This window comes from Artemia sp. Qi Xiang Cuo, chromosome 3, assembly GCF_049724085.1.
Source record: "Artemia sp. Qi Xiang Cuo chromosome 3, ASM4972408v1, whole genome shotgun sequence".
Lineage (NCBI taxonomy): Eukaryota > Metazoa > Arthropoda > Branchiopoda > Anostraca > Artemiidae > Artemia > Artemia sp. Qi Xiang Cuo.
Genome location: NC_142796.1, coordinates 35,577,323 through 35,600,245, shown reverse-complemented (window position 1 = coordinate 35,600,245; position 22,923 = coordinate 35,577,323).

The window sequence follows — 22,923 nt, the reverse complement described above, 5'->3', positions numbered from 1 at the left end:
AAAAGAGTCTGTTCTGACCTGCCTCAGGTTCTGGAGAGCGCTGTTCGCAGTAATCTGGACGACCGCCAAAACACCTTCAGATTGGAAACGCAACACCCTTGCGAGGATCTTTAAGAGAGGCGATCCATGCAACTGGCGAGGAATCTGCATGCTTTCCTGACCTTGAAAATTGCTGACGCACATTTTAATGCAGAGAATCAGCTCGTCAGACACCTTCGCGACGAGCAACATGGACTCAGACCGAACCGCTTATGTGCGGACCTAATATTTACTCTACGGCTACTGATGGAAGAAAGCAGAGAGTGGTGCTCCAACATTTGTATGATATCCATTGATTTTGAGAAGGCATTTGACTCAGTAGACCACCAAAGTCTGTGGAAGATCCTACTGCATTACGGAATCCCTGAAAAAATATTTTCACTGATCGTTGCGCTCTATGAAGATAGCGAGTGCTGTGTAAAGACACCAGGTGGCCAAACTCGTTTCTTCCGCAATCTGTCGGGAGTTAAGCAAGGTTGCGTCTTGTCACCACTGCTTTTCGTAATCGTCATTGACTACATACTGCGACGTACAAGCACAGACAAAATCCAGCTGAATCCAGAAATATGCCTCGGCGATGTAAACTTCGCTGACGAAATCGCAGTCCTGGAATCATGCAAGCAAAGACTCCAAGAACTTCTTGACAACGTGAGGAAGAGAAGTGGCCAGGTCAGCCTGAAAATAAATAATAAGAAAACAAAATGCATGGCTACCACAGACTCGCCCCTGAGCATCGCTTACGAAGACCAACACATAGAGCAAGTTGTCAATTTCAAATACTTGGGAAGCATAATAGAAAGCACAGGATCGACCGCAAAAGAAGTGCTTACAAGAATCGGCCAAGCCAATGTCAATAGATTACGGAAAGTTTGGATGTCCAAAACTTCTTTGTACGGCTAAAGCTATGACTCTTCAATAGCAATGTTATGCCAGTATTGCTTTACGCTGCCAAAACCTGGCACCTGAACCAGGAACAAGAGAGATGAATACTTGCTTTCGAAAACGCATGTCTTAGAAGAATTCTCAACATCCGTTGGCAGCAGAGAATAACAAACCAATCCATCCGTGGCAAGACGGGCCAACCTCTTGTGACACATATCATAAGAGTATGCCCATGGAGATACCTTGGCCACGTACTTTGCATGGGCAATCTCCGACTACCAAATGCACCGCTCCATTGGTAGCCATCGAGTCCAAGCCACAGTGGCAGACACAGAAACATCCTGCTTCGACCGTACCAGACAGATCTCCGTAACCTGTACGCATCAATCCAACCTCAGTGGGAGGACATACTGGCAGCAGAAAACCTGCGGGAAGATTGGCGGCTCCTCCTTGATGCCCTGGGTGCCTCTGGAGGCCCAGGTGGATCTAATGTAAGTTCTAAGGCTTTGTTTGATGTCCGTCTTCATTATAAGTTTTTCAGGCCAAGACAAATCTGATGAAAAAAGCTTTTTGATCGCTGAATTTGATTTTTCCCAGAAAAAAAACAAATATTTTGAATGTGTTAGATTTGTCTTTTGACTTTTAAAAAGAAATGGAAACTTCAGCTACCTGAAAAAGGGAAAAAGTGCGTCTGACTTTTTCTGAAAAAGTCATAACAAAGACGAAGCTCGTATCCGTAGCCACTACTTACCAGCGCTGATTAAAGTGGACTCGATAATGGTTTTAATTTCTCTTGTTATGAAATTCATAGAGCCAGGCAGCTAGAAACTTGAGGTCTGCTATGCCACAAGTCAACCATATGCCTATACTTTCTCCCTAAATCAGCGGCTGTTACATTTCCTTTTTTAAGAATTAATATACGGGTTTTCAGAGGCAAAATCCTTTGGTAATCATTCCAAAAGGAAAGAGGTGCATCCTCTTAAACTGATTTTTAATAGATTCAGTGTGGCGTATCTCCTTTTGTAAGTAATCAAACCACATCAAATTTTTGTGTGTTTGTTGTAATGGCTTGGCAAATTGTAGTACGAGTGAGGACAATTCGTCGGAGGAAAGAAATGGATGCACTTTTACAAAACAGCTGTTGCCGACACATCAAATTTCTCACTGAGAGGTTGTAAAATCAGTATATTAGACTATAACTCAGCCTTGAGACTCTATTTTGGGTGCTCCAAAGTAGCGCCAATAGGGTTTCAGGACCAATATTGCATAAGTTATATAAAAAGATAATTAGGCTAGCTGTTAATAGGCTGAAAAGGATCACAGCCATTTTATTTTGTAGAAGGAGATTTTGCATAAGAGACAAAGCTATTTAACTCTCTTAGTAGCCTCACCGTGAAAGATAAAGTTGGAATGTCAGCTCAACATCTTCGATCAGCTAAATAGTAGCTCTTTGCTGTTGTATACATAAAAATTGGCCATCCAGGCAGCACATCGTTTTACTTTGTTCGGGAGATCAAATCTTTGGGAAACGAAAGCTGATATGGGATCCTGTTTAAAGTGAGCTACATGGAGCGTGTTATCGTTACTAAAAGGGTGTAGAAAGTGTTTAAAATCATCCCATGTGTCTTTGGTTTTCAACGAAAAAGTGCAGGCTCAATGATACTATCCTGACAAACCCTAGCCTTTATTAGATGCTAGCTGGATGTAAAGCCACCAAGAACTACACGGAGAATACTATTATTGAGGAGAATCTAAAGAACCTCAAGCAGACGAACACAAATTGCTCATTCTTGGAGTTTTTCCGACCGTCTCTTAAGCTAAAATCTATCCAAATTTTTGCGGTGTCTTCAAACAACACCCAAATTTCATACCCTTGATTCAGATATCCAGCCCATATCCAATGCCAGGTATTCAAGACTCTATTGTCAAACTTTTAAACGGAACTTAGGCTGCTTATTGCTAATAAGGCTATGTGACTTCAGTAAATGGATTTATTTAAATTAGCTTCGTAGACCTTATTAATGTGAAGCAAGGGGATTAGCCTATATGAGTCAATATAGGTAAAGTTGCTTTCCGGCTTGAGAGTGGGTGGCAGAATTCCAAACCCTTGGAAAAGATCCAAAGTAGAAAAAGAGCCATAATAGTGATGACAGATGGCAAGCTATTTCAGAATTAAATAATAAAAATTTTTTTTAACTGAAAGTGACGAGCGACAATAAAAGTTAAAACAAACAAAATTATTCCGTATATGGAAGGGGCTGTCCCCTCCTCAACGCCTCGCTCTTTCCGCTAGAGTTATTTATTGTTTTAGAAAATAGAGTTGTGAGACAGAGTCTAACCTTAGCGTAAAGAGCGAGGCGTTGAGGAGGGGACAGCCCCTTTCATATACGGAATAACTTCTGTTCGTTTTAAGTTTTAATGTCGCTCCTTACTTTCAGTTAAAAAACTTGTTTTTTTTTAGTTTAATTTCTGGATGCTTTTGAATTAATGCAGCTTTGATTTTGGCTCACCGTACATGAATAATTAAAGCAAAATTTGCCTATTAATTTACTTTTTTATGATATTTTGTACGATACGACAAAGACGATACAATCGAATTTTGTTCGATTCACAAACCCCTGAGCCGTTTAATTAGATTAGATAGCTCTTTTGAAAGTGCTAAAAAAAATTTAGCGTAAAGAGAGAGGTATTGACTAGGGGGCGAAACCCCTGAAAGACGTAATAATTTCTGTTCGTTTTAAGTTTTAATGTTGCTCCTTACTTTCAGTTGAAAAAACTTTGTTTTTTATTTAATTTCTGATTGTTTTTTAAATTAATTAAAAAAATATTTCCGAAAAATAAGTTTTTCAAGGAAAAGCAAAGGCAATTTTAAACTTAAGCTCAGCAGATACAAATACGTGTTAAAATCGAAAATCAAAACGACCAGAAATTACTATAAAGAATAAATGAAACCCAAAACGAACAGAAATTAAAGAAACAATCATAGCGAAAAACATGCAACAAGTAATAATATAAATGAATAAATAGATCTTAAAGCGAGTAATGCTTAGATTGAATATAAAAATCAAGCTTAAAACGAAAAAAGAATATTTTGCTGTTGAAGTATAAATGAAACTTAAAACGAACAGAAATTAAATAAACAATCAATGCAAACAAACATACAATAAATATTAATGTAAATGCATAAATAAATCTTAAAACGAGTGAAACTTAAAATTAATATGCAAATCAAGCTTGAAACGGACAAAAATCACTACAAACAAGAGTTTCGGTATCACCTCCATCTCTCATTGTAAAAGTCTAAAACCTACTGCGTCATTTAAAAAAGTGAACGGGATATTTTAATTTCCAATCTTATGAGCCCTCTCCGAAGTTTATACGTGCACCCCTTCCATAAGAACTATATATGGCCCCAGAGCATGCTTACAACGCCTGCCTCCTGGATCTGGGGGCTGTGTTGACCCCGGAGTTTTCATTATATGATCTTTGAATTATTTTAAAAAATGGCTATCTCACAGTTCATATCGGATGGGTCTGAGGAAAAAAAGGCATGGAGAGGGGGGCTAGTTGCCGTCCGATATCTTTTGAATCTTTAAAGGAAAACTAGAACTTTTAATTTCCAATCAAATGAGACCTCTCCAAAGTTTATACGAGCATACCTTCCATAAGAAGCATATATGCCCCAAGAGCAATACTTACAACGTCTACCCCGGGCCCTGGGGGTTGCGTCAACATAGTAGTTCTTTTTATCTGGTCTTTGAACTATTTTTAACAAAATGGCTACCTCAAATTTTATCAGGTGTATTTGGGGAAAAGGGCTTGGGGGGAATGAGCTAGCTGCCCTCCGATCACTTTTGACTCTTAAAGAGGGCACTAGAACTCTCGATTTCCAATCGAATGAGTCACCTTTGAAGTTTATACGACGACCCGTTCTTTATGAAGTGCCTCTGGGAAAAAAAATAAATGGAGTGAGGGGGTAGGCTAGCTACCCTCCGATCACATTTGACTCTTAAAAAGTGAATTGTAACTTTCAATTTCGAGTAACCCTTCCATAGCAACCATATATGCTCCCAGGGCATAACTTACAGCACCTACCCCAGGGCCCTGGGGGCTGTGTCGACACCGAAGTTTTTGTTATCTGAACTTAGAACTATTTTTAATGAAATGACTATTTTAAAATTTTTATCGGATGGGCTTAGGGAAAAAAGGGTGTGTTGGGGGAGGGGGGGGGGCTAGTTGCCCTCGAATATCTTTTGACTCTTAAAAAATGAACTACAACTTTCAATTTCCAATCGAATAAGCGTTCTCTGAGGTTTATACGAGTATCCCTTCCATAAAAACCATATATTCCCCCAGGGCATAACTTACAACGCCTGCCCTTGGGCCTTGGGGGCTTGGTCGACCCCGGAGTTTTCGTTAAACTCCTTAATTTCAAAGTTGTTATCGGATGAGTTTCCGGGAAAAAGGGCGTGGGGGGGGGGGCTAGGTGCCCTCCAATCTCTTTTGACTCTTAAAAGTGAACTAGAACTTTCAGTTTCCAATCAAATCAGCCCTCTTTGAAGTTTATACGAGTATCCCTTCCATAAGTACTATATATGCCCCCGGGGCATAACTTACAACGCCTGCCCCCGGACCCTGGGGGGTTGTGTCGACACTGAAGTTTTTATATGATCCTTGAACTATTTTTAACAAAATAGCTATCTAAAAATTTTTATTTTGACCTTTTCATTTGACCTTTAAACTATTTTTAACGAAATGGTTATGCGTAAAGGAGTTTTGTTATGATCTTTGAACTGTTTTTAACAAAGTGGCTACCTCAAATATTTTATCAGGTGTACTTTGGGAAAAACGGCTGGGTGGGCGGGGGGGGGCTAGTTGCCCTCCAATCACATTTGACTCTTAAAAAGGACACTAGAACTCTCGATTTCTAATCGAATGAGCTTCCTTTGAAGGTTATACGACGACCCCTTCTATATGAAGTGCCCCTGGAAAAAAATAAATGGAGTGTGGGGGGAGGCTAGCTGCCCTCCGATCACTTTTGATTCTTAAAAAGTGAATTACAACTTTGAACTTCATCCCTTCCATAACAACCATGTATGCCCCCAGGGCATAACTTACTACGCCTACCACCGGGTTCTGGGGGGCTTTGTTGACACCAGAGTTTTGTTATCTGAACTTTGAACTATTTTTAACAAATCGTCTATCTCAAAACTTTTATCTGATACATTTAGGGCGTGGAGAAGGGGAGGGGGGCTAGTTGACCTCCGATCTGTTTTGACTCTTAAAAAGTAAGAAAGAATTTCAAGTTCTATTTAAAGCAACCCCCTTTGAATCTTATAGCAGCAGCCCTTCCATTAAAGCCATATACGCCCCCAGGACAACACTTACAACGCCTACCCCCCGAGCCTTAGGGGTTGTGTTGACACTGGAGTTTTTGTTATCTCATTTTTTAACAATTTTCAAAAATTGGCTATTTCAAAATTTGTAGTGGATGGGTTTGGGAAACAAGGGGCATGGGGAAAGGGGGCTGTTTGCCCTTAAATCTCTTGACTCTAGAATTTTCAATTTCCAATCAAATGAGCACTCTATGAAGTTTATGCGAGCATCCCTTTCATCAGAACCATACATGCCCTTAGGGTATAACTTAGAACGCCTTCCCCCGGGCCTTGGGGGGTTGCATTGACACCGAAAGTTTCCTTATCTGACCTTTGAACTATTTTTAACAAAATGTTTATCTCAAAATTTTAATCAAATGGATTTGGAAAAAGAAAGTGTGGGGGGACTAGTTGCCCTCTTATCTCTTTTGACTATTAAAAGTGAGCTCGAACTTTCGATTTCCAATCAAATTAGCCCTCTCTGAAATTTATACGAGCATCCCTTTTATAAGAACCATATATGCCCAAGGGTTGTGCTCAAGGGTTGCCCAAGGGTTGTGCTCACACCTGAGTTTTTGTTATCTGACTTTTGACCAATTTTTAACTTAATGGCTACATTTTCATCGGATGCATTTGGGGTAAAAGGGGCGTGGGGGGCTAGTTGCCCTTAATTTTCAAAAACTGAACTAAACCTTTCAATTTCCAATAAAATGAGCGCTCTCTGAGCTGTTTACGAGCATCCCTTCCATAAGAACCATGTATTCCCCCAGGGCATAACTAACAACGCCTAACCTCGAGCCCTGGGGGTCTGTGTCGACCCCGGAGTTTTGTTATATGGTCTTTGAACTATTTTTAAAAAAATGGTTATCTCAATGTTCTTATCGGATGGGTCTGAGGAAAAAAGGGCACGAAGGAGGGGGGGAGACTAGGTGCCCTCCAATCTCTTTTGACTCTTAAAAAGTGAACTAGAACTTTCAATTTCCAATCAAATAAGCCCTCTTAAAAGTTTATACGAACATTCCCTTCCATAAAAACCATATATGTATAACTTACAACGCCTGTCCCCGGACCTTGGGGGCTTGTGTCACCACAGGAGTTTTTGTTTTATGAACTTTGAACTATTTTTAACTAAAAAGCTATCTCAAAACTTTTATCAGATGTATTTGGGAAAAAAGAAAGTGGGGGAGGGAATGGTTACCCCCCCCCCCCCCCCCAATAGCTTTTTACGCTTAAAAAGTGAACTAAAACTTTCAATTTACAATCAAATGAGCCCTCTCCGAAGTTTATACGAGCATTCCTTCCATAAGAGCCAATATATCCCCAGGGTACATCTTATAACTCTTGCCCTGAAGACTGTGGAGGGAGTTTCCTGCTCAAAGATATAATTTCCAGAGCTTTCAGCTGCGTTGATCAAAATGGCTATCTCAAAATTTTGAATGGATGTGTTTGGGGAAATGGTGGGCATGAAAGGGGTTTTAGTTGCCTTCTAATCAATTTCGACTATTAAAAAGGGCACTAGTCATTTAAATTTTCAATCGGATGAGCCCTGTTTGAAGTTTCTACGACAAATCTTTCTATAAAAACCTTATATCCCCCCAAGGCATAATTTAAAATCGTTGCCCTGAGGGCTTTGGTAAGGTTGTCATCCTCAAAGACCTAATTTCGAGAATTTTCAAATACTTTGAACAAAATGGTTATCTTAAAATTTTGATTGGATGTGTTTGGGGAAGAGGTAGGCTTGAGAGGGGGGTTAGTTGCCCTCAAATCACTTTTGACTATGAGAAAAGGCTAGTTGAACAAAATGGCTATCTCAAAATTTCGACTGGATGTGTTTAAGGAAATAATGGGTGTGAAAGGGGTGTTAGTTGCCTTCCAATCAATTTCGACTATTAAAAAGGGCACTGGCCATTTAAATTTCCAATCAAATGAGCTTTTTTTGAAGTTTTCACGACAAAGCTTTCTATAAAAAGCCTATATGCCCCCAGGGCAAAACTTACAACCCTTACCCTGAGGGCTGTGGGGGGAGTGTCCTCCTCGAAAACATAATTTGTATGTGGAAATCAACTATGTAGAACAAAATGGTTATATCAAAATTTTAATTGGATGTGTTTGGGGAAATGGTGGGCGTAGAAGGGGTGTTAGTTGCCTTCCAATCTTTTTTGACCCTTAAAAACAGCACTAGAGCTCTCGATTTCCAATTGAATGAGCCCCCCTCCGAAGTTTATGCGACGACCCCTTCCATTAGAAGTGCTCCTGGGAAAAAATAATAAAAATAAATAGTAAAACATTGGAGCCGTATGACCTTTACTTTAGGCAACGGTATAGCGTGGCCTCTGATAGTTCAAAGACCATATAACGAAAACTCCAGGGTCCACACAGCCCCTCAGGGCACGAGGGAAGACGTTGTAAGTTTTGCCCTGGGGGAATATAAGGTTCTGGTGGAAGGGATGCTCGTATAAACTTCAAAGAGCATTCATTTGATTGGAAATTGAAAGTTCTAGTTCACTTTCTAAGGGTCAAAAGATATCCGAGGGCAACTAGCCCCCCCCCCCCCAACACGCCATTTTTTCCCCCAAGCCCATCCGATAAAATTTTTAAAATAGTAATTTCGTTAAAAATAGTTCAAAGTTCAGATAACAAAAACTCCGGTGTCGACACAGACCCCCAGGGCCCGGGGGTAGGCGTCGTAAGTTAAACTGAAACTGACAATGCACATTCATTTGAGTTTTTTCCAGTAAAGTACAACTTATATTCTTGCTTTAAGAAAGAATAGGGGTTTTGAACCCTACTCATGTTAATTTCTGCTCGTTTTGAGTTTGACTCTGTTATTTATTTTAATTTCTGTTTAACTTCTGAGGGCAGCTAGCCTCCCCCCACACTCCATTTATCTTTTTTTCCCAGAGGAACTTCATACAGAAAGGGTCGTTAAATAAACTTCAAAGAGGAATCATTCGACTGGAAATCGAGAGTTATAGTGCCCTTTTTAAGAGTCAAAAGTGATTGCAGGGCAACTAGCCCCCCCCCACCAAGCCCTTTTTCCCCAAATACACCTGATAAAAAATTTAAGGTAGCCCTTTTGTTAAAAATAGTTCAAAGATCATATAAAAAAACTCCTTTACGTATAACCGTTTCATTAAAATAGTTCAAAGGTCAGATAAGAAAAACTCAAGGGTCGACACAATCCTCCATAGCCCGGGGCAGGCGTTGTAAGTAGAGGTCTGGGGGCATATATAGTTCTTATGGAAGGTATGCTCGTATAAACATTGGAGAGGGCTCATTTGATTGGAAATTGAAAGTTCTATTTTTAAACATTCCATTTTTAAACATCTATTTTTAAATATTATTACACAATGAAAACCAACAGTAGTTAAAATGAATAACAGAGTTAAACTCAAAACGAGCAGAAATTAATATGAGTAGGGTTCAAAACCCCTATGCTTTCTAAAAGCAAGAGTCTAAAAAAAATTCAAATTAATGTGCATTGTCAGTTTAATAAAATCTTAATTAATTTTTGATAAATAATTTTTTCTGTAAAGTACAAATTATATCCTGGCTTTTAGAAAGCAAAGGGGCTTAGAACCTACTCATATTAATTTCTGCTAATTTTGAGTTTGACTTTGTTATTTATTTTAATTTCTGCTTGTTTTGGGTTTCATTTATTTATTGGTATTGATTTGTGGTAGTTGTATGTTTGGTAGATTGTTTGATTCTATTTTTGTTAATTTTTAGTTTAATGGAATTCTTTACTTTTTTTTGAAAAACTTGTTTTGTGTAAAAAGTTTTTTTTTTTATCAATTTCTGTTCGTTTTATGTTGACTTAGTCTTTTACAGGGAAAAAGAAAAAAACAGTTGGAATCTTTCCGGTTTTCCTAATATATTTTTATTTATTTCCTAATATAAATATATATTTATGTGAGTGACGTCATTTTTATATATATCAGTATTGCAATGACGCTCAGGGGCGTAGCTACAGTATTTTTTATTGAGGGAGGGGGGGGCAAGAGGGGGTGCTGTTGAATTAGGTGTTATTCAAGCGGCAGTAAAGAAAAACAAACACTCTACTTGGCGTTTCTAAAAACATTACGCAATACATTATAAACAATAAATTCCCATTAAACAATCATAAGTATAAGTCCTGGCAACCAGCATACAAACAGTGTGTTTTGATTTAAATTAAAACCAACATTTAGTTTTTAAGACTAATGGGAAAATTACATAACTGTGGGGGTTGACCTACACAATAGCCCTAGAGATTTAGTTACTAGACCATTCAGCTATGCGAACGAAATGGCTGTCTTAAAATTTTGATTGGAAGTGTCTGTAAAATTATGAGCGAAAAAGGAGGGCTGATTGCCCTCCAATCATTTTTGACCTCCAATCATTTTTTCACTAGAACTTTTAATTTTCAATCAAATTAGCTCCTTTAAAATATCAATGATATTACTTGCTATGATAAAGCATCGCTGCCTATGTCCTTATATGCCCTATAGCGCTTATATGTCCATTTACTAGCTGCATGTACATAGGTTTTTCGTTTTATTGAAACTCCTCCTAAACGTTCCCTAAAAGTTTCAACTTAATGCCATTAGTGTTGTTAGTTACAGTAACCGTAGAAGCAGCATTAAATGACTACAAACAGTGTCTTCTGGCTAGTTCGAAATCCACAACCTATGAAGATATTATTTGAAAAAAACTACGTTTTCTAAAGAGTTAAAGAGGCTGAGTTACAAGGTCGAACCTTAAAACGTACAGGGATTAGGAGGCATAGTTGAGGCTGCCGCCTCCAAACCCCGCTTTCGCAGCCTTTAAATAAAAAAAAATTTAAACTGAAATTAAGGAGCGACATTAAATCTTAAAACGAACAGAAATTATTCCGTATATGAAAGAGGCTGTGCCCTCCTCAACGCCTCGCTCTTTACGCTAAAGTTTTTATTGTTTAAAAAAAGAGTTGTGAGAAAGTCAAACTTTAGCGTAAAGAGCGAGGCGTTGAGGAGGGCACAGCCTCTTTCATATACGGAATAATTTCTGTTCGTTTTAAGATTTAATGTCGCTCCTTACTTTCAGTTTAAATTTTTTTTTATTTAAAGGCTGCGAAAGCGGGGGTTTGGGGGCGGCAGCCCCCAACTGTGCCTCCTAATCCCTGTACGTTTTAAGGTTCGACCTTGTAACTCAGCCTCTTTAACTCTTTAGAAAACGTAGTTTTTTTCAAATAATTTCTGCACGTTTTTGTACAGTTTATTACTTATTATTGCTTGACTAACTGTTAGCTGATCGTGTCAGGAGTTAAAGTTGGGGGGCTGCCGCCCCCAAACCCCCCGCTCTTGAACATTCTTGTGTTAAGGCTTTTAATTCCTGAATACTCAAATCACGTCGTACAGGGTGCCTCCTAATCCCTGTACGTTTTAAGGTTCGAACTTGTGACTCAGCCTCTTTAACAGCCCCCCAACTGTGCCTCCTAATCCCTGTACGTTTTAAGGGTCGACCTTGTAACTCAGCCTCTTTAACTCTTTAGAAAACTTAATTTTTTTCAAATAATTTAAAAAAGAAACTGAGTTTCTTTTCAAAGTATATAAAAAAGTTGCTCTGATGGTGGATCGAACCCGAGTTTTCAGCCTGAAAGTCTGTCTCTCAGCCGCTGGACTCTACAATCACACTAGTAATTGTTGTTTAGCAAATAGAAGGTATTTTCGACGCAAGCAAATTCCCAAAAATCTTGATATGTGGTTTTTGGAAAACAGGGAAGGAGTGATCAGATTGAGCTGAAATTTCGACGATAAGCTCCCAGGCCCCAGGAAAGCTTATCCTCTAAATTTCAGCCCGATCAGACAACGTTAAAGGGGGGTTGTGGAGGGAAAAATTAACATGGGCTAATATAGGAAAACGAGGTTTTTCGTAAATGTAAATTCGGGGGATAATTTTTTCGGTCTGAAAATATCAAAAGGCCCTAACAGGTCGAATTCTGCTTCGAATGAGTCCTCATTCAACCGGATCCGTTGCCAACTGTGGCCTGTAGGCGTGGCTAAGAAAAAAGACAAGAGATGAATTGTAAGTGGCTATATTTGGTTTTTGAAAACAGGGAAGGAGTGATCGGATTGAGCTGAAATTTCGAGGATAAGCTCCCGGGCCCTAGGAAAGCTTAACCTCTAAATTTCAGCCCAATCGGACAACGTTAAAGGGGGCTGTGGTGGGAGGGTCCAAACTTCCGGCCCAGTTTACCCCATGAAGATAAAGTCGGAGGAGGATGAAATTTTGCAAGTTTCTTAGTTTGAGCTTGGGCTACAAAATGCAATTACCGCCGTCTCTCTGCGACCTCTAGGACCTGAAATCGCTTAACATTGTGGTGGGTCGCCTCTTTATAGAGGCACAAGTGTGCCTCCTTGATGAAGGTGAAATTTTAGGAGAATATTTCTGTTGTACGGAGATGACCTGCCATCCGTAAGCAGGTTGTCAAAAGGGCATATCAGCGATATCTTAGGAAAAGTTTCGTGTGTGAAATTAAACCTTACAACGCTTTTTGTGGGGGACGTTGAACTAACCAAAAGACAATATTTGCATCATAATACTAATGCTTCTACTCTTACATCTACTGCTACTATTACTATTAATGCTACTACTACTACTGCTACTAAAGCTAAGACTACCACCATCTATGGGTATTGAAGCGAAAATTTTGGTCAATGTTGTAACACATTATGCCCATACAGTTTGTCGAGAGGACGTATCAATAATGCTTCAGGATCGGCTGGTGGTATTAAGTTAAAAATGTCATTGTTTGTTGAAGGGGATGTTGAAAAATGGAGTTATTTGCATACTGCAACCAATGCTACTACTGCTGCTACAGCTATGGCTACACATAATTACTGAACCTTTCAATAATGCTGGAGAATTGATCAATAAAAACTTTGTTTCGATATTTGTTATGGTAAATGATGGGCATGGGGGGGAGGGTCTCTCAAATAATTTTGACTCTTAAAAAGGACACTATAACTTCCAATTTAAAATCAAATGAGACCCATCTAAATTTAATACGACCACCCATTCCATAAGTACCTTATATGCTCCCCGAGCATAACTTAAACCCCTTGCCCCCGGGTTGTGGGGGGGGGGGGTGTGCCAACCCTAGACGTATTATTCTATGTTCTTTGGACTATTTTAAATAAAATTGTCATTGCACAATTTCAATCAGATGCATTTGGTGAAAAGAGGGGTAGTTGGGTGGGTGGGTGCTACTTGACCTCCATCACTATTGACTCTTAAAAGGGAACTAGATCTACCAATTACAACCAAATGAGCAACCTCTAAAGCTTATACAACCATCCCTTCCATAAGAACCTTAAATGCCCCAGGGGCATAAATTACAACCCTCGTCCTCATATTTAGAATATTTTGAATAAAATGACTGTCTCAAAATATCTATTGGATACATCTCAGGAAAACACGATGTATTTGAGTGTGTATGTGGGGGGGGGGGGGGGAGAGAGCTAGCTACGCTCTGATCATTTTGAATCTTAAAAAGGGCACTAGAACACTTTGACTCTTAAAAAGGGCGCCCATTCAATAAATGCCTTATATGCCCTCATAAAAGAAATTACAATCCTATCCCCAGGACGCTGGGGGCTTATGTCATCCCTAGAGACATTATTATATGTATTTTGGACTATTTAAAAAAATCGCTATCACATAATTTCAATCAGATGCGTTGGGTGACAGAAAGGGTTGTAGAAAGGGGGGGGGTAGATGACGTCCATCACTTTTGACGCTTAAAAAGGAACTAGAAATTCTAATTTTCAACGAAATGAACCTCTTCTAAAGTTAAACAACCATCCCTTCCATAAAAACCTTAAATACCCCCTGGGCACAACTGACAACCCTTGACCCTAATCTCTGGGGTATGGTTCAACCCCAAAAACCTTGTTATATGAGATTTAGACTATTTTGAATAGAATACCTATCTGAAAATTTCTATTAGATGCATTTTGAAATAATACGACGTGTGTGTCTGGGGGGGGGGGTAGCTGTTCTCCAATCACTTTGACTTAAAAAACAGCTAGAGCGTCTGATTACCAATACAATGAGCCCCCTTCAAAGTTTATCTGACCATGCTCTCTATAAAGACCTTATATGCCCCCAGGGCAAAATGTAAAACTCTTGCCCTGAGGGCTGGGGGGGGGATTTGTTATCCTGTAAGACATAATTTCCAGATCTTTCAAATACGTTGAACAAAATGGCTATATCAAAATTTTGATTAAAAGTGTTTGGGGAAATGATTGGTGTGGGGAGAGGGGGGGGGGCATTTGCCCTCTGATCACTCGACTAATAAAAAAGGCACTAGTCCTCTCAATTTCCAATCGAATGAGCCCTTTTTGAAGCTTCTACGACAAAACTTTCTATAAAAAAACCTTATATGCTCCAAGAGCATAACTTACGATTCTTGTCCTGAGGGCTATGGAAGGGGTGTCATCCTCAAAGACATAATTTCCAGACCTTTCAACTACATTGAACAAAATTACCATATCAAAATATCGGTAGGAAATGTTTGGGGAAATGAAAGGCGTGGGGGAAGGGGTGATTCTTTCTACTATTAAAAGGGCAATAGTCCTCTCTATTTCATATCGAGTGAGCCCTTTTTGAAGTTTTTACGACAATGCTTTCTATGAAACCCTTATATGCCCCCAAGGCATAACTTACAACCTTAGCCCTGAGAGCTGTGGGGTGGTTGTCATACTCAAAGACCGTTCAACTACATTCAACAAAATGGCTATATCAAAATATTGATCGGAAGTGAATGAGCCGTTTTTGAAGTTTCTAAGACAACGCGTTCTATAAAAACTTTATATGCCCCCAGGGCATAACTTAGAACCTTTGGCCTGGGGGGGCTATGGGGGGAGAGGGTTTATTATCAAAGACATAATTTCTGGACCTTTCAACTATGTTGAACAAAATGGCTATCTCAAAATTTTGATTGGATGTGTTCGGGGAAATGGCGGGAATGAGAGGGGGGTTAGTCGCCCTCCAAAACTTTCAATTATTAAAGAGGGTACTAGCCCTTTCAATTTCCACTCGAATGGGCACATTTTTGAAGCTTCTACAACAATTCTCTCTATTAAAAGAAACCTTATACACCCTATGGCATAACTTACAACCCTTGCCCTGAGGGCTGGGAGGGTTGTCATCCTCAAAGACCCAATTTCCAAAACTTTCAACTACGTTGAACAAAATGGCTATCTCAAAATTTTGATAGGATGTGTTTGGGGGAAAGGTGGGCGTGAGTGGGGGGTGAGTTGCCCCCCAATCACTTTCGGCTATTAAAAAGGGCACTAGTCCTTTCAATTTTCAATCGAATGAACACTTTTTGAAGTTTCTACGAAACTGCTTTCTATAAAAACCTTACATGTCCCCAGGGCATAACTTACAATCCATGCCCTGAGGGCTGTGGGGAGGGTGTTATCCTCCAAGTCCTAATTTGTAGGACTATCAAGAACGTTGAACAAAATGGCCATCTCAAAATTTTGATTGGTTGTGTTTGGAAAAATCGTGGGCGTCAGAGGGGGCTTAGTTGCACTCCAATCACTTTTTACAATCATAAAGGGCACTAGCCCTTTCAAGTTCCAATCAACTGAGCCCTTTTGAAGTTTCTATGACAAAGCTTTCTATAAAAACCTTATATGCCTCCAGGACATAACTTACAACCCTTACCTTGAGGGTTGTGGGAGGTTCTTCATCCTCAAAGACCTAATTTTCAACACTTTCAGCTACGTTGAACAAAATGGCTATCTCAAAATTCTGATTGGATGTGTTTGGGGAAATGGTGGGCGTGAGAAGGGGATAGTTGCCCTCCAATCACTTTCGTCTATTAAAAAGGGAACTAGCCCTTTCAATTTCCAATCGAATGAACCCTTTTTGAAGTTTCTACGAAAATGGTTTCCATAAGAACCTTATACATCCCCAGGGCATAGCTTACAACCCATTCCCCGAGGGCTGGGGGGGGGGTCTGTTATCCTCCAAGACCTAATTTTTAGGACTTTCAACTACGTTGAACAAAATGGCAATCTCATTATTTTGGTTGGATGTGTTTGGGGAAATGGTGAGCGTCAGAAGGGGGTTAGTTGCCCTCCAATCACTTTTGACTATCATAAAGGGCACTAGCCCTTTCAACTTCCAACTGAATGAGCCCTTTTTGAAGTTTTTATGACAACGGTTTCTATAAAAACCTTATATGCCCCCAGGGCATAGCTTACTACGCCTGCCTTGAGAGTTGCGGGGGGAGAGTCATCCTAAAAGACATAATTTCCGGATATTTCCACTACGCTGAGCAAAATGGCTATTTCAAAATTTTGAATGGATGTGTTTGGGGAAATTGTGGGTGTGAGAGGGGAGTTTTACTTCAATCATAGTCGACTATTAAAATGGTCACAAGCCTTCATTTCTAATCGAATGAGGTCTTTTTGAAGTTTCTAAGACAACTCCTTCGATACGAAGTGTCCTGGTCTAAACAAAAAAACAAAAGCAAAAAACACAAAATAAATAAAGCATTGTGCCAACATTGTTCTTTACTTAGAACGATGGCAGCGCAATATCATAGGCAGTGTATAATTATGAAAATGCTTGGAATTTATATTTTGATCTATTTTCTTTATTTACTTATTTTATTTGCAAAAAAATTATTTTGTTAAGCAAATCGCTTTCATATAGAGCACAATGACTCCGCTTATTTAATATGTAATTGTAATTAATTGCAATAGGCGAATTAATTCATACTGCAGTATGAATTAATACTGCAATAGGCTTTTTTGAACATGGCTCAAGGGCTCTTTATGTACGGTAAAGAAGAAAGTCTAAGTAAACTTTGCACCTTGCACATGGTTGAAAAAAAGTGCTATATATTGTTGCACTGCTTACAGTCAGGCTGTAATGACAGAACCAAGAGTAGCTTCACGAAACACAATAATAAAAAAAAAAATGAAACTTAGTTGTATTGATTCGTGTTGCAAATAATTTTAAGTTTAGTTTATCTGATGAGGTTGAGTTTTACAGGGTATGCAGAAAGCACCAATGAAGCCCCCAGTTATTTTTCATAGTAACAAAACATAATTTAAAAAAAAAAATAAACTTGACATTTACATACTTGGGTTAAGAAAGAATTAACAGTTAAGAAAGAAGAGTGAACGAAAATCTTCTTGGCATAAAATTTTTGATTAAGATACACCTCCATTCTCCAGTCTATATAAGTCCAAAACCATAATGATTTTCATTACATCCAAATGATTGAAATTCCCCTTGCATATCATCTCTAGATCTTTTCAGTAAAAATATAAACTTAAAATTACAGACAAAAACTACGGCCAGCACAACATTTTGCCTGGATTTTCAAACTTTGCCCATTATTCGAACTGAAAAATAGGGGCTGGGGCACTGGAATTGTAATATGTCCTTCAGGACAAATTATATATTTGTCCTTCAGGACAAAGGACATATGTAATATGTCCTTCAGCAGTGTGACTCAATAAGCTAAACCAGGGTCAGCATAGCTCCAAATAGGCACCTGGAGGAATCTGGGCTACCCAGGAAGTGTCGGATGATTTGCCAGCAACCACACATACAACTTGTACCGAAGATAGAAAATAAGGAAATTAGCACCTGCGCTAAACAGAGTTTTTCTTTATTGTTTTATAGCATTTTAGGGCATAAAAAGAGATGCTGAAAAAGCTTTATAAATAATTCCTGCAATCCACCCATAATAAAACAATTCCTATTAATTAGTTAACAAAAACTGATGCAGCGCTGGAAAAGCACTATCAGTGTTGCAACCATAGATGTTTGAAACCCCTCTAAAAGTGTCACAAAACCTGTAAATCTAGACAAAAATTGGAACCAAAAAAATTGGAAAGTTGTCTCACTAGATCTTGAATAACACGTTTTTAAAATAATAATTATAATTTACCGCAATAAAAAGACTTTCACCTCTATAAGAATTTACTTTCACTAAAAAACTTGTCAATACCATTCTTGAAAGAGTTGGCAGAGTTGGTCATAACCACTTTTTAAAGGAGGTTGTTCCATTCCTTGATTACTTGGTTTGAGAAGGCCCACCTTCCAACTTCTTTATTGAAAGTGTTTTGCTTTAGCTTAAAGTTGTGTCCTCGCAGATTGTTTGTGTTGAAGAAGAGTATATCCTCATATCCAATGTTATTGTAGTAATTGTGACATAGCTTGAACGTTTCAATAAGATCATCTCGGAGGAGTCTATAGGAGATGAAAGGAAGTGACAGATTTTCCAATCGTTCACAGCAGGAGAGTAAGAATGTGAGGGTGTATGCCGCCTGGGCCTTCTTATTTATTTGTGTTTAGCATTTTAAATTTTGGTAGATGGACTCTTCCTCGAAATCTATCACTGAGAAGCCAACATTTCTTTCCTCTATTCGTGCTGCTTCACTTTTATCCTCCAATCGAGGCGTTAAAAACTGATGCAAAATTATATAATTAAATGGATTGGTTTTTTCAGTGGGGGTTTTCAATGTTTTTTTTTCAGATAAAGGATCAATTAGAGCTAGGATGCTAGGTCGGGCTTGAACATTATTCCAGAAAGTCCAGGGATTTTCTTTTATATTTTTGGTGACTTGTTTTTCTGTTTGAGCTGCGAAATAGCGTATTAGTTGTCTTACTTTATTTCTTAAGCGGCAGAATAGCGTCGGCATGAGTTGTGACGACCTTTCTCGAAGCCTGCTGTTTTCTTTTGATTATCTTCAAAGTTTTTCGGTTCAGTGCGGGTCTGCTGTCCTTTATTTTAGCTGGCACAAAGTTTTTCGCCAATTTCTGGATTTTATTACAAAACAACCCACACATCTCCTTCGCTGTCTCACGATTTTTAATTTCTTTAAGCCAATCCACTTCGCTCAGATCCTCTAGCATTGACTTATAGCCTGCTTTATGATAATTGAGTTTGATTCATTGTTGTATTTCTGTTTTGTTTCACCTTGCAATTCAACAGTAATAGTAGCATGATGCAACTTGCCCAGAGGCGCCTCAACTCTAACTATTTCAATTTCTGAGCGATTGTTACACAGAACCAGATCAAGTGTTGTTGGTTTATCGTTTCCCCGAATTCAGGTTGGCTGCTTTACAAGCTGGTCTATATAGCTGTCATTTATTGCTTTTTTGGGGGAGGGGGGATAAAAAATATACCTTCCTTTAAAAAAATTATTGCGCTCCATACAATTTCCTCAATTTGCACTACCGTCAGGCTGCTTTATGATAATTGAGTTTGATTCATTGTTGTATTTCTGTTTTGTTTCACCTTGCAATTCAACAGTAATAGTAGCATGATGCAACTTGCCCAGAGGCGCCTCAACTCTAACTATTTCAATTTCTGAGCGATTGTTGCACATAACCAGATCAAGTGTTGTTGATTTATCGTTTCCCAAATTCAGGTTGGCTGCTTTACAAGCTGGTCTATATAGCTGTCATTTATTGCTTTTTTGGGGGAGGGGGGATAAAAAATATACCTTCCTTTAAAAAAAATTATTGCGCTCCATACAATTTCCTCAATTTGCACTACCGTCAGGCTATTGTAAAGTAGTAAATATAAGTTCAAATTTTCCAACAACTGTCTGATAGCTACCTTGGTACTTAGACATATTGTGGTGACCACTGAAAACAATTATTTTGCTTTTACTTCGGCAAACTTCTGATAGCCATAAAATTTTGCAATCCACTTGAAATTATTAATAAAATACTTAGCACATGCACTAGATATTCCAAACTATCTAGCAGAGTATGGTTCTACTGAAACACATAGAGCAATACAATTTCAGGTGCGTACAAAAATTAAGAGAGTGGCGACTCCAGTTCAGAAAAAGGCAACCTGACTTCAATAGGCACCCGTTTTGACAGATGTATTTTCCAACATAGTTCGTGTATGTTGCTTAATAGAATGCCATATTCTCGCAAACAGTTCTCTATTAGTACTTTTGTCCCATGGCGGATCTATCTGTCACTAGTGGTTCATAAGGTATAACGACATTCTCGTGTTCTTGCATGTGGTTGCTTCAACGGCTATGAAAAAGGGTTATTTTTGAGCTCTTCTGCCAATTTCTCAAGTTCACAAGGTTCTACCATCGCCTATACTAGAGCCGTTTTTCCACTCATCAATGTGCTAAGATCTTACGTCTTTTGTCAGAAAACGCTTAAAACTGAAATGTTTGAACTATGATCTTACATCTTTTGTCGTTTTATGCTAACGTCTTTCGAAAATTATGCTCTGATCAGCGGTCTGAGAACAATGATGAGCATATCATCAAAGTTCTCTCATCATTGTTCTATATGGCAGAACAGTGGCGATCTTCACACTTTTTGCTAACATCAGTGAGCTGTAAGATCTTAGAACAAAGATGAGTTTAAAAACGATAACCTTTGCAGAAAGATGCAAGATCTTATATGTAAGATCTTGGTGCTAAAAAACGGGCCTACCAATTTACTTGCTTTAGTTCGCTTTATTTTTACTCCGTTATCAATTTTTAAGTCAGAAGACTTTCGTTTATGTAATAGATACGTTTTATTGGGAGGGATCCAACCCAAACAGCACATTTCACTTCAACTAAGGTAATCGAACTAGATAAGTTCAACTGGTTTCTTACTTCTTTATTTTATTCCAAAACTTTATCAATCGAAACATACCCATATTTCCCTTCAACGTTAATTTTAAGAAGACCACATGCTTTCACATTTAAAATCTGTGAAAGAAATTGCAATTTAAGAGCGTCAATCTTTCAACGCTGTAAAATTACCTGCTAGACATTAGAAGTTCTTTTGTGGAATTTCTTGAGATTCTTAAAATTAAGATGCATGGATTTATGTTGTCAAGTCAAATTTAGAGTAACCTTGCTGCATGATTCCTTTTCTAATCTATTATAAGTACAAGCAAAAGATAAATACATTTGGTTCCTCATGCAACACTCTTTTCAAATATAACAGTCACCAACATGACAATTGCGTCCTAGCCCGCTTCCCTAATTTATGGATATAGCCCAGGGCTTTATAAAAAAGTCTACAGACATTTTGGTAGATTGAAAAAAGAAGAGAAAAGAACAAAAAAAAAATCAGTAGATCATTATATTTTGAGTAAACTGTCTAATGGAGAATCAAATGGCATTGCTCTGTTGTTGTTACTATAGGTAGATCAGAAAAGGATTATTGCACTGAGATTAATAAATTTTGGTTTTAACTTGGAAATATGCAGCCCTTTGCCTCGGAAAATCTCTTAAATTCCATTGTTTGCTGGTGAGAACTACTTAATCTGTAGTCGCTTGAAAAATCACTGACAGTAAACACTGGAAAGAAACAGGGTAAAGGCAACCTAAGTAAATCTATAAGGATAGCTGACCCTTCTCCATCCTCTTCCCTTTTCATACCATACAAATTGCATATGAATCAAACAAAGCCGTAAAATAGAATAAATTATATTACCTTTAGAAATCACCTTCTACAAAGCAAAAGAGATGTTGCCATTTTATAGAGTAATTTCTGTAGTTTTACAAACGGAGATCTACTGTGATCTATGATATTCGATGGAGGATTTTAAATCTATGTGGAAAGAAGAGTGGCAGTATAGGACAAGGTCAGAATCTATTGTAGATTATTGGAGATTACATCCAGAAAAGGTGAATAATGCTGAAACACAATGCTTTGCGAGCTTTTATAAAAACCGAGTGCCTTTCAATTGAGTCGCATTAACGTTATTAATGACACGAAAAGAGCGACCAACGCCATCTGCGTTGCCAAGCAAAATCTCAGAGTAAGTTATAGTAGCCTAAATACAAATATTAGTTTGGTTATTCTTCTTTGTTAAGTAAAACAGAATATTGGGCAAAAGATGAAAGCATCTCTCCTGCCAAAAGGGCACTGGCCTATCCCTAACTTATTTGATAATGTCGGTAAAATCGTTAAAAAAAAATAATTCAATTTGCTATATTCAGACAATTTCGAGCGGGACCCAAATAAACTCAAATCTTTAATTGAAACCTTGATTTTAATAAATTAAAATGAATCTGACATAGAACAGCTGCAACTCTATTAAGCTACAGTGCAATTTCAGATATGATGTTGTTTTTTTCTAATTCCTATGAAGACCTTTACGGACTACCAAATCTTCTCTCATCAGTTTCCTATGCTCTTTGGATCACACCAAAAAACGAGTTTGTCAAAAGGAAGAAAGAAAAATGAAACGAATAATCCAGCTGCGTCTGACAGTGTTAGTTATTGCAGAGGTATCCTGTTGCTTGCCTCGCCAACACTGAAACAAAATATCTCTTCAGGACAAGGCTCATAGGAGTCCCACACCACTATTCCGTAATTGAGTTTTCCTTTGTACGGCGAAGGTTTATCTGCAAACCACAAAGCTAATTCCCTAAAGTCTGAATGGGAATTAGATATCTTAAGATTCACAGACATAGTCTTGGTAACTTACAACTGAGTTTGGTAAATTATTGAGGAAAAGGTTGTGCATCAAAGTTGTACTAGAAATTCATTTTATTTTATTAGTATAAGTCAGTTTCTGAGTGGACTATGTTTATGGTAGAAAATGTTAAGTTTCTCGAATTTCAAGAGATTCTTCCCAAAGCTCTGGGGATCA